The sequence below is a fragment of the Trichechus manatus genome, unplaced genomic scaffold (assembly GCF_000243295.1).
Source record: "Trichechus manatus latirostris isolate Lorelei unplaced genomic scaffold, TriManLat1.0 scaffold00112, whole genome shotgun sequence".
NCBI lineage: Eukaryota > Metazoa > Chordata > Mammalia > Sirenia > Trichechidae > Trichechus > Trichechus manatus.
This window is the reverse complement of record NW_004444048.1, coordinates 4,013,699-4,027,370: the sequence shown is the minus strand read 5'-3', so window position 1 is coordinate 4,027,370 and position 13,672 is coordinate 4,013,699.

Below are 13,672 nucleotides of genomic sequence, written 5' to 3'. Positions count from 1 at the left end.
CAGCCCTCTAGCTGAGTGGCGTAGAACCTTTCAGCTTTAAGTATGATTTGAATTTGTGCCGCAGCAAAATATCAAATTACCACAGGCACTGGACCTTTGTGAAAGTGTGAAAGGGTGAAAATAAGCTCTGACTATCAAAGGTTTAAGTAAGGATTGTTAACCTGTATGGGTTCTGAACCCTACAGGGTTCCTGGATTAGCTTCCTTAAATCCATGAATTCCCTAAAGTGGCATGCCACCTTTCATGAGTATATGAGTACATACGTGTTTTGAGGAGCGATTTAAACCATCAGGTTTTTAACACCTCCCTGCCAAATGAGAACTAATGGGCATCCTTAAGTACACAAATCACTTTCAAATTGAGTAAATATAAACCATTTTATTTCCTATCTATTTAGATAAGTAGGGTCTATCTCTAGAGAAATGCTGATGAAATGTTTGTCAGTTTTATTCTAATTTTATAAGCTAGAGAAATGTATGAAATTTTTATAATACAGTGATTTTTAAATTTTTATGTGTTGTTAGCTGCCATTGAGTCAGCCCTCTACTCACGGCGACCCCATACACCGTGGAATGAAATGTTGCTCGGTCCTGTGTGATTGGTTTCAGATCAGACCATTGTGATCCATAGGGCTTTTCATTGGCTAATTTTCAGAAGTAGATAACCAGGCCTTTCTTCCTCGTCCATGTTTGTCTGGAAGCTCCACTGAAACTTGTTCAGCATCACAGCAACGAGCAAACTTCCAATGACAGATGGTTGGTGGCTGTGTACAAGGTGCATTGGCCAGGAATCAAAGCTGGGTCTCTTGCACGGAAGGTGAGCATTCTACCACTGAACCACCAGTAGTGCATAGTACTATTTTAATGCAAATGCCCATGTTGAATGAATGGATGCTATTGATAACATCTGAATGACACTTAAGGCATCTTTATGTACTACTTATTGCATTCATGCACCTAGATTCATTAAAAAAAAAAGAAACGGGAAATATATCATTAAAAAATACATATTTGGCTTCTCTAGGCTTATTCTCTGTGATCTGGAAGGCAATAGTAGGAGTGTGGGTATTGGAGGCTGAGTTAATTTGTAGGATTTAGTAAGAGTGCCTTTATTATTGTAGGGTAGTATGAATATTGACAAATATGTATGCATTAGATTTGGGGAAAACTGTACCCACAGAATACCACACAGTAAAGGTCAGGTAGGGGTTACCCACATACCTGGCACAGAACAACAAACTCTCAAAAATATTATTATTGTATCATTGTCTGTTTATTACTCTTAGGTATGCCTTCTTTGCTCTAATCAAAGGATCATTGGATTGGTAGCCCTTGAGTAAATTGCCTTTCCCTAGCCCAGTCAGCTGAGGTCAAGAGAGAGAGTCAGTCTGACAAACGATGATTTCTCCCTCACTGATTGCTGAGATCAGGGAATTTTCCTGAGAAGGGGCTTGGGTGTGGGAAAGATTGTCATTGGCATATTTAATACTTGAAGTATATATTGCATTGGACTGGGGGCAAACTCTGGCTGTAGGAGAGGATGCATAAAGCTGAATTTTTCCTAAATTAGGTTTTTAAACAGAGCTAGTTGTTCTTCTGTTGGGCAACTGTGCTGAATTTATGGTCATAATTTATACCATGTTTAATGGCCCCCAACGATGTCCACACCCTAATCCCTGGAACCTACGAATATGTCACCTCACATGGCAAACGAAACTTTGCAGAAGTGAGATAGGGAGACTAACCTGGATTATTCAGGTGTGCCCAATCAAGTCATGTGAGTCCTTAAAAGTGGAAAACCTTTCCTGAGATTTCAGTGAGAGACATGAGAAGGAATAAGAGGAGGAAAGATTTGACCCATGAGAGAGACTCAACCTGCTGTTGCTGACTTGGAAGATGGAAGAAGGAGGCCACAAGCTAAGGAATGCAAGTGGGCTCTAGAAGCCAGCCGGGAACAGCACTCAGCTGACAGCAAGGAAACAGGGACATCAGTCCTACAACCACAGGGAGCTGAATTAACTTGAATGAGTAGGAAATGGATTCTTGCTTAGAATCTCCAGGGAGGAACACGGACTATCACATCAACACTTTGATTTTAATTTGGTGAGACCTCCTCCAAACTTCCAACCTAGAGAACTGCGGGATAATAAATTGGTTTTGTTTTAAGCCACTGACTTTGTGGTAATTTGTTATGGCAGCTACAGAAAACTAATGCAGTAGGCCTCACCAAGAAGGCAGAATTTCAGCAAAGACTTGAAGGAGGTGAAAGAGGGAGATGAGGAAATCTGAGAGAAGAGTGTTTCAGGCATAGAGAACAGCAAGTACAAAGCCCCTGAGTTACAAGCACGTGTGGCGCGTTTGAAGAGTAATGGGTAGGCCAGTGTGGCTAATACAGCAGGACCAAGGAAGAGGTTAGTTGGAGATAGCATTATAATAGGAGGGTTTACCCTCTCTATTGTGAAAGCTGACTCACTGCACTTTCTACCCACAGTTGGAGTAAAAAAAAAAACCTTGATCTTATCTAACTGAGAAATTAGATGCTCAAGCACTGTCTCCTCAACCCAATGCCATTCACCCTAGTGATAGTTTAGGAGTATCCTCGCTGTTTGTCTGCTTCACCAATGAACCCACTCTTGTGCAGTTGACCTGGTTAGAAATCCCAGATTGCCCAGCCAGTTTACTGAAACAGGTCACCAGACCAGATGAGTTGGCTTGCCCTGGCTCTAGCAAGTTACAAGCCGCTTTGAAGGTCAGTGTGGCTGTATTTCTTTATAAAACTGGTAAAAACTCTCTGGCATATGCCCCCTCAGTGATTAAGATTTCTTTCTTGGAAAGTTGGTCATGGTAAGAAACCTGATGTAATGGTTTTTCTCATAGAATTTAGCATCAGCCTGCAAAGACATCTGAACTTTTTAATATTCAACCCCCCACACTTGTGGTTTTAGTCAGTTTATCTTTCTGGCTGTTGGGGAGTATATATTTTGGCAGAGGTAAAGGTGAATTGCCTATCTTTATGTCTGTCAAGCTCCAAAGCAGTGTTGTCCAGCAGCCAAGGCCACATTTCAGAGATCTTTTCGCCTCGGCTTTGATCTAGGTCTACAATAAACTGGATGAGATTTGTCTTAACATTGACAGTTTCTGCCTAAGGTGCCTGTGGTTTGTTTGGAGTGCAAGACGCCCCTTTCCTCTCTGTGGTAGGAGAATATCTGCTCTCCAGCTTACAAGAGAACAAAGTGATTGAACTAGAATAGGACAAAAATAACTTCTCTTAATTTCTATTTTAAATTGCCTCCAAAAGTCCCATTTGGAATACTTCTGATGTACTTGAATGTCTTGTTCCTGCTCATGAAATTATGTTGATGTTGAGGGTGGGTTATTGGGTGTTGGTTGATTATTAATCTAGGTATCCCCAGTACCTAGCATGGTGCCTGGCATTCAGTAAATATTTTAAAAATTAATTAATTCATCCATTCACTGATTTGTTTGTACAATAAATGACCCTTCTAAATTTTTTATGTCTCCAATATTGGAAATCAAATTTGGTGGTGTTGATAATTTATTATGTAATTGAGAAAAGCATTGCATTATTTACTTTGTGAGTTGAAAATATTTTTGTGGCAATTTCATCTCATGAGAATAATATACTCTAGATTTATTATAAATTGATGATAAATTAACTAGAGAAAATTAAATAAATTTTACAAGTGAGGCTAAATGAATACATTGATAGAACATTTTATCATGCTTTCAAACTGAAAAAATAGGCTAATTAATATATTTAGTATTCTGTGTATGTGTGTGGTGTGCTAAAATGGGTGAGGGGTAACTGATCCCAGAAACTCTTTCCTTTCTATAGTAGGTGAGCCCTCCCAATGATTGCAAAGATCAATCGAGCTCACAAAACTTCCTCGCGAATACCTACCAGTGTTATGACACCAGGCAACACAGTGTCTCAAGACCAGCTCAGTGGAGTAAACTTTGACAGAGATCTACATGGATTATTTCTTTTCCCACATTGCACAACCTCCTACTGACTCAGCTACTCCCCATCATCATGACCTTCTGAGCCTCATAATAAAAGTAGTGAAGCAAATCTGCAAATGAGACTTCTCCCAAAATTCAGAGATTTTTGTCCTCCAGAGGAATGGAGGGTTCTCATTTCATGATGTCATTCTTTCAGGCCCTTGGCATCTTGGACAGATTACATTTGTCTGTTAACCCTGGGAGAATGTCCACGTGGAGCTGAGTACTCTTGACATGTTTAACCAGTTGCTGTAAAGTTGATTCTGACTCATGGCAACCCCATGTGTGTCAGAGTAGAACTATGCTCTGTAAGATTTTCAATGGCTGATTTTTTTGGAAGTAGATTGCCAGGCCTTTCTTCTGAGGCACCTCTGGGTGGACTCAAACCTCCAACTTTTTGGTTAGCAAGTGAGCGTGTTAACTGTTTGCACCATCCAGGGATTCCTTTAACGTGCTACTTTAAGGATATTGCTTGAATACAAACGTATTCTCTCCAGTATTCATCCTGAGTAAAGAAGACATATCCAAATTATACAAATCCTACATATCAACTACAGAAAAGTAATATATCTAGAATATACAAGTGTGCTAATTAGGATATAGGTTATCATCAGATAGTCCTATTCATTTAAAAGCATCATCTGGGCACACAAAGCAAAGACAAAAATAATCTAAGGCCCTAACCTCAGAACTCTACCCCCTAAGACGGGTGCTCAGTGTAGCTCACCACCTTCTGTTGGAGGATTACTGTTACAAATTCTACTTAGATTCAAAAGGCCTGGGGTTTGAATCCAGATTCTGCCACCTAATTGCATAAATTTGAGAATCACTTAAACTTTTTTTTGTCTGTTTCTTCATCTGTAAAATGGGGATGGTGATGATAAAAGGCCACCCTCAGACGTTGTGGAGTTCAGAGCTTTGAGAATGTGAGAGTGCTATACAAACATAGTTGTAATTGATTCCTAGGAGGCAATAGTGCATAGAGGTTAAGTGTATGGAATCTGAAGTCATGTAGCCTGGTTTGAGTCTCATTTATTAGCTTTGTGATCTTAAGCAATTGCTTCTCTAAATCTCTATTTCCTCATCTTTAAAGAGGATGATTTTAATGACAGTAGTATCCTTATAGGGTTGCTGAAAGATTAAGTAACATAATCTAAAATCTTGTATTTGCATTTCTTTTGGGCTAGCTCAACGGTCACGCAATGCTGTGGAAAGACTAGAAGGAAAGAAGAACAGATGAAGCTTCCATTTGGCATAACTGGCTGACATATCGCAACCACACCAGGCTCTTTTTCAGGGCTACAGAGCTACATGACTCTTAACAACAACAACAACAACAAAAGCATTGCCGTTGAGTCAATTCCAACTCATAGCAACCCTATAGGACAGAGCAGAACTGCCCCATAGTGTTTCCAAGGAGCTGCTGGTGGATTCAAGCTGCCAGACTTTTGGTTAGCCGAGCTCTAAACCACTGTGCCTCCAGGGCACAACTGTTAGGAGCACAGTTCATTCCATGCCAGTGGATGGACCTCCTGTGAAGTGCAGGGGCCTTGCTCTTCATGCTGTCCCCAGACAACGGGCCCAACCTTTAGCCACCACCCACTCGTTCACCTGATAGCTTGTAAAACTTGTTTTCTTTGTATCTTGCCACCTAATCAGTTCTCATGTGCATTTTTTTTTTTCTGGGTGAGAAGATCATGCGTTCTTGGGTTCACTGTCGTCAGAGTCAATAGCCACCTATCAGGAAGTTGATTTGTAATGAGATAATTTAAAATTTCATCAGGAACTTCACTCTGTTGCTGGGAAACAAACTCCAATATCTAAAATCCACATAGATCTTCATGCTTTCTAACTATAACAATTGAATACAGCTCAGTTAGAAGCATCCTAGAATTTCCAGGTTGTCATACACTGTTAGCTACATTCGGACGGGTGGGTGTCTCTTACACAGAGCACTGCAATACCAAGCAAGTCATCTGATTGTCCAGTCAGCTCAAAGATGATTAGCAACTCTTGATAAAGTTCTGAATGAAACAAGGAACAGTTTTCCCTCAATTTACCTGGTAGTTGAATTGCTGGAACACTTAATTTTTTTAAAACTGTGCTAAAAAATGGGGCCCTGGTTGTGCAATGGTTAAGCATTTGACGGCTAACCAGAAGGTCCGCAGTTCGGATCCACCAGCTGCTCCGTGGAAACCCTATGGGGCAGTTCTACTGTGTCCTATAGGGTTGCTATGAGTCAGAAATGAGTCAGGTTTTTTTGGTTATGCTAAAAATAATTTGAGTTTATATGTAAAATACAGTTAGGTTCCAGGCTCAAAAAATTATGCAGAGGTTTTTCACTTATAAATTTAAGGGGGGACATTAGAAAGTTGTGAGAGACACGGATAATAATTTTCATTGTTTGGGGCTGACCTATGTATTGTTGATGTTTAGCATCCCTGACTCCCGTCCATATTAAATGGAAGTAAAAAAAAAAAAAAAAAAAATGCCATTGCCGTAGAGTCAATTCCAACTCATAGTGACTCTGTAGGACAGAGTACAACTGTCCTGTAGAGTTTCCAAGGTTGTAAATCTTTACGGAAGCAGACTGCCACACCATCTTCCCACTTAAATGAAAATAGTGCTTCTAATTACTGGGAACACAAGAAACACTCCTACAAATTTCCAAAACGCCCCCTAGTGGGGGGAACTGCCGGGGTTGAGAACTACCACCCTAAAGATTTGCTGTAAGTTTCTTTATTAAGTCTTGTCAGAGAGTTTGTAGTTCACAACAGTGGTTTCATAGCATATCGATTTTTTCTTTTTTTTTTAATTGTAGTTTAAGTGAAAGTTTACAATTCAAGTTAGTCTTTCACACAAGAATTTATACATCATTGTTATGTGACCCTAATTGCTCTCCCTATACTGTGATAGCACACTCCTCCTTTCCACCCTTGATTTCCCATGTCTATTCAACCAGCTCCTAACCCTCTCGTTCTATGGAACTTTGAATTCACTTTTTATAAAATATTAATTTGGAAAATCTTGTTGGGACAGTCAAATACAATATTGCAAGCTATGTTTGAGCCAACTCATCTGTAGGCCAATCCTTATCTTTATGCTAGTTGAATAGCTTTCCCTATCTTTGCAAATATACTCATCTTTGCAAATTATTTCCTTTAAAATCTGGACTTCTAGATTCTTGTTCCTGTATAAACAATCTGATTCTTCAATGATTCAAGCAACATCGAGTGACTGAGTGTGGATTTTTTAGTGGTTTACTAATCTGTTGATTTGTAAAATCTGCACGCTCTTCATGAATTACAAAATTGTTGTGACTGGATAACTGCTTAGTGGCCTCAGTGAAATAAGTTTTGCTTTTGATCAAATTCACAGAAGATAAAAATTACCAATTACTACAAGGCTGTCCAGAGAAACCAAGTTTAAAAATACCTTTGAGACTATGCTACTTTGTCACTTTAGAAATAGACTGTGGAGTGTGAGCAGATGAAGTATGTTCACTGATACTTCTTTTTTGGCAAAGAAGCACCTTGGAGTAATTGGTGTCTCTTCCTTCAAACACAATGGAGCAAAGTAAATTAATATAATTAATATAAAAATGAGTACCTTCTCATTCTCTTAGGGTCCCTTCAAGTAACGGTTCACAGGAATCCTGCTGCTTTGGAGCCCTGCAAGGTTGATGAGCAGTAGCTGCTGCCCCCTCGTGAAAGACGATGTTACTGCAGACATTTGGTTCTTGTAATAACTAGAGAGACCCACTGCCAAATGCAAGTGAAATAAATTAAGGTGCTTGTTTAAATGATGCAGATAACTAAGAACTTTTAAATACACTCTTCTTTCAGAAGCAGTAGTTAAAACACTTTTTGTAATTGCCTGCAGAAGTGGTCGTTTTAATGTCCTTCTCTCATTGCTTCAAGTTTGTTTTTTCTGCTTTTCTCACCCATGTGAAACTTGGGCTGGCGACATCATTTGGAGGGCTCAGTGCTAAATGAAAATATGGGGCCACTTGTTCCAAAAACAGGAAAAAATTGCTGTTAACCATACTAAAATACTCTTCCTTTCTTCCACGGTCTCTCTCTTCTTATGGTATTTTTTGCTTGTTATTTAATGTCAGTCATTCTAGGCAAAGAAAAAATAAAATTTTAAATTATTAGTATGAATTTTACTATTCATCTTTATATTGTGCAATACCAATTTTAAGTGCAAATACAGGAACACGTATAACTTGTATTCAACACAAATATAACTCATATTGTGGAATTACCAAGTTTACACAATTCATATTTTATGGATTGTATATGGGTATGTATTTCAATCTAATCAGAACAGAAGAAATGCTGAACAAAACTACTTCAGCCGTTTTTATCTCACTTCTTGATAACGCACATTCAATCAACATACTCTAGCTTTGGCTTACTGATGGGCAAGGAAGGACTAAAAAGAAAAAGGACTATGGATTGCCATGTACTTCCCTTTCCATCTATGTCAAAAGTTTCAGCATAAGTGAGATAAGAAAAGGAGAAGATAGGGTTTTTCGGTCATTTGTGTTTCTTAGAAAACCACTGCCTTCTTTCTGCATTAGAAGCAAGTTATATCTCAAAAGTAAAGAGTGGCCTCTCAGGGCTCTCGGTGCCCTGCTGACTCAGTTGTATGTAACACACTTAGCTTGTATCTGCTTTGAGTCTCCCTGAACTTCCTCATATTTTGGGCCCACTGGTATTCTGTGTTCATGGGACATTGCAAATCTATATGTGAATGAGGAGGCAAGGAATAGCAGACATGTTCATATATATGCTCCATTGTCCTATCAGTCTTCACTTACAAAACACAATTTCAAAAATAAAATCATTAAGAATTCCATGAGCACTAAACCAAGTGCAGCGTCCTTCCGAATCCAGGATCCTGTAGACCGCACAGTTTGCATGCCCATCGGGCTGCCTCTGTGTAACTTCAATCAATTCCACAAAAAATATTTCCAAAATCAGTTTTGCTTGTTTGGGCTTCCACTGTTTCCAAATAGGAATGTATAATTCAGGCCCTTTGGAAGAATGTAGTGAAGGGACTTTTCTTAGTGTACAACCAGAGGTTGCTGGTCATCAGTTATTCATCGGCAGGGACAGCTGAAAGGGGGCTCTGTTGTGGAGCCAGGTGCCAGTGCCCTGGCTTCCACAGCACCATGACCTGAAATCTGGTTTGAGTTCAGAGCCATCGTTATGAGCTGGGGATAAATTTCATTAAAGTAGGAATCATGTGAAAATCTTTACTACATCTAATGGGGCACAGAAAGGAGCCCTGGTGGCACAGTGGTTAAGCTGTCAGCTGTTAATCAAAAGGTCGGCAGTTTGAACCCACCAGCTGCTCTGCAGGAGAAAGACGTGGCAATCTGCTTGGAAGTCTTGGAAACCCTATGGGGTAATTCTACTCCAGCAGAGATGGATTACCCAATAAGCAAGGTATGCAACGGGCTTACTTACTAATCTGTAGTGCACAATTTCACCTGTTTTTCACTACATCAAAGATGTGGTGAAACCCATGTGAGACTGTGCACTACAGATTAGTAAGTAAACACAATTAAGCCCATGTGTACCTTGCTTACTGTAAGCCCGTATTTACCTTCCTTACTGGTTAATCTGCCCCTGTCCGTCCTATAGGGTCGCTATGAGTCAGAATCGACTCTATAGCAATGGGTTAATGTGGCATACTTTAAAGGACTAGAAAACCAAAGAAAGCTTTCGGGAAAGAAATCAGTAAGGTTTTCTGAATCCTCAGCATAAATTTATGACAAAAGGCAAAATTGAGTTCACTCTAAAAACTTTGTAGTATATAAGAATAGGCAAGTATTAGGGTTTCTTCAGCTTAACCTGTCAAAAAGAGTGACTAGATATGCCTGCCAGGAGGGCTGTTTTTTGGTTTAAAATGGATAAAATTAATTTATCAATGATTCAATCAAAATGCATTTGTTCTGTGAGTACCAGCCTTGGAGGATATGCTGAGAGTGAAGGTGGGAGGAGAAATCCAAAGGCAGAAGGCAAAGATGCTGCCTTCTAGGACCCATCTGGTTTGGAAGATGAGAACAATATCCAAGAAAACAGTATAAGATCCACTTTAAATTTTTTTACTAGTCTAGTAATAAAATTTTATTTTACTCAGTTTAAATAAAACCAATTCGGTGGGGGCGGGGATCTATGCTGTAATTAATTTAGAAAGAAGGAGTGAAAGAATACTAATATTTTGGAAGTTTAAAAACATGACCACAATGACCCCATCATTGTCTTTCTTGAAAGATCTATGTGTAAAATCATTGCTCTCTGTTTAAGAGAATACAGCAAATACAACAAAGCCATACATGTAACTGTCAAAGGCACAAAAAACAAGGTAGGAAGTAAAACTAGTTTATATGACTTTTTTTTTATTTAAGCTATTACATATTACCTAGAGAAAGGTGATCCAGGACTAAGGATAAGGTGACTAATTTTCAGGGCTGGAAGAAATTTTAGGAATCGTCACGGCCAGGCCCTTTATTTTACAGAAGATAACAATAAGGCTCGGAGAAATGAAATGGCTTTTCAAGGCCATGCAGTAAGTAACAGAAAATGAAGCCTAGAAGTTGGTTTATTTCTCACTTTAGCTCTTTCCACTCTTCAGCCCAGCCTGCTCCAAATGTTTTCTCTTCTATATGAAGTTCAAATAAAATTATAGATTTGGAGTAAACATCCAGAACAAAGGAAAAACAAGAAGTTAATTAGTTTTATATGCCAAGGCCTTCATCTTTTAGACAAATTAAAATTAGAATATTAATATCCATATTAGAACCTTCCCTCAAATCTGAGTGTCTTCCTAGCACCAGAGTTTCTTTCTGCATGAGAGACAAGTTATGGTTCAAAAGGAAAGCATGGCCTTTCAGTGCCCCTGCTTACTGAGTCATAGATGTAACATGAACACATTGATGTCAAGTAGATTCCGACTTACAGCCACCCTATGGGACAGAGTAGAACTGCCCCATAGGGTTTCCAAGGAGCGGCTGGTGGATTTGAGATGCCAACTTTTTGGTTAGTAAACAAGCTCTTAGCCACCGCACCACCAGGGCTCCAGATGTAATATACTTACCTTGTATTTGTTTTGAGTCTTGCTGAACTCCCTCACCTTATGGGCTCCCTGGCATTCTCTGTTCATGGGATACTGAAATGCTGTATGCCTTTGTACTTAGAAATTTAGTAACACTTTATTTAGAGAAATTTAGTAACATGAAAACAAATCCCGAACTTTAAACATGTAGGAATTTTGAGCTAATTACAGGTAATATTTACAATGTCACAGGGTCAAGCTCTGGTTTTGTTAAGACTAAAGGAGCATTGCTTCAGGGAGCTCTTGATACAATGGAGCCAAAATAGAGTCCTCCTGCAGAGGGCGTTGGATGATCAGGCAGTGAGCAGCCCGCGCACCGTGGTGCAGCGCAGCCTGGAGAGGGAGGCCTGCTTTGGTCATGCTCTGTTAGAGACGCCGGGATGCCTGTGGTAACTGCAGAAGGAGGAAAGGGGCAGTGTCTGGTTTTACTTGTATGTTCCACTCAGGCAAGCTTTCCTACTCTTTTTACATATATTCTCTGTTCTGCGGGCCTGTTTCTAAAAAGTAAGGCTTTTTAAAAATCAAATAAATGGACATTTGAGGAAGTGGTGGTTCAGTGCTAGAATTCTCATCTCCCATGCAGGAGACCTGGGTTCGATTCTCAGCCAATGCATGTCATGCACAGTCACCACCTGTCTGTCAGTGGAGACTTGTGTGTTGGTTGCTATGATGCTGAACAGGTTTCAGCAGAGTTTCTAGACTAAGACAGACTAGGAAGAAAGGTCTGGTGATCTACTTCCAAAAAGCAGCCAATGAAAACTCTATGGATCACAACGTTTCCATCTGCAACTGATCATGGGCGTGGCACAGGACTGGGCAGTGTTTCGTTCTGTTGTGCATGGGCTTGCCAAGAGTGGAGCGCCAACTGGACAGCAGCTGACAGCAAAAGAGGTTGAGTAAAATCTATTAGGAATGCACTTTCTCTGAGTTGTGATAAATAGAATAAACAAGTAAAAGAATCATTAAAAGTACTTTGAGTCATTCAAACTTTGAGAATTTGTTCTGATGACATTATATAGTGAAGAAAGATAGCTAAACTAATTTCCACTTGGACAAGGATGTGCTTACTCTGCTTATCTTAAATTAGAGATATTAAGTGTAATGGATTTTTGAAGGAATAATTAAGAGGGAGCTGTGGGCATGGAAGAAAGAGAGGGAGGAAAATGGATATAGCAGAAGGAGTGGATGAGTTGAGGGATATAGCTCCAGGCAAGAGAAAGGACATTAAGGCAAAGAACGTCTGGAATTTAGAAATGAACCTGGAGCCTGGCATGAGGTTATTGTGCCATCATGGATGGACCAAGGGCTGAACTCAAGTTATATAACCCAAGTATCTGGGCCAGAGATGGAATTGCTGTGTTATGAATGAGGGGTGATCCTGAATTGAGTCAATTGGAGAAATAAAAATGCCATATATTTCCAACTTGAGTGCTCATGTATTTGGGGCTCATGACACAGACAAAGGTGGATGAGAGATGAGAAGTCATAGTTTTTCGTGCTTCAGTATGGTCCTCCACATGAGGGTAGGCCAATAGGCCATATGCGAAGACCTTACACAAACAGGCCGACTTCTTCCAAATAGGCTCTGAGTGCATATTCATGAAGTATATACTCAGCATTGGGAAACAAGCAGAAGAACGGCAAGTGAGAAGGGACCAGGTCCATAGCCACATGTCATCATCTCTGTGCCTACTTCTCCCTCAACCGCCTCCTCTAGCACCAGTGTTGCCAGGGGTTTAAAGTCTAGGAGAGTGGTGGGAGGCAACCTGGGGTGGAGGATGGGTAGGCTGTGGAGCCCCTGAGAATGGATCCATGTTTTGGTTATCTCACTTGTTAGTGATTTGACTTGGGCAAATGGTCTTCATTGCCTCCTATGCAAAATGGGATTTATTCACTCATCTTTTCATTTAATTAATATTTATTGAATGCATATTATATGCCAGGCTCTGTGAGAAGTGTTGAGAATAGAAGGTTGAACAAAACAGACATGGTCACTGCCCTTGTGGTTCTTACAGGGTAGTTAGGATAGATATTAAACAATCAGACAAATCACTACATCAGAATCTATCAGCAATGAAGTAACTCTGGCAATAGAGGGTAAACAAACCGGTTCGCATCAAGTCAACTCTGACACCCCCTGTGTGTCAGAGTGAAACTGTGCTCCACAGGGGGGTCTTCAATGGTTGATTTTCTGGAAGTAGGTCATCAGGTCTTTCTTCCTAGGCATATCTGGGTGGACTCAAACCAACAACCTTTCAGTTAGCAGCTGAGCACATTATCACTATATAATTATGATAATTGCTGTGAGAGATAGTAAGGATGTTATTAGCATATAAAAATTAATCTAGGACTTTGGGTGCTGTCAGATAACATTTTCTTTAGCTAAACCTGTAGGGTGGTTGTGAGGACTGGAGACATGAGGATCTGTGGGGATATATGCCATTTAAACATGGCTGCGCTATTGACAACTGCAGCCCCCACAGGCCTCTATGCTGCACAGCATGTTGAGACTTGTCCCCAAC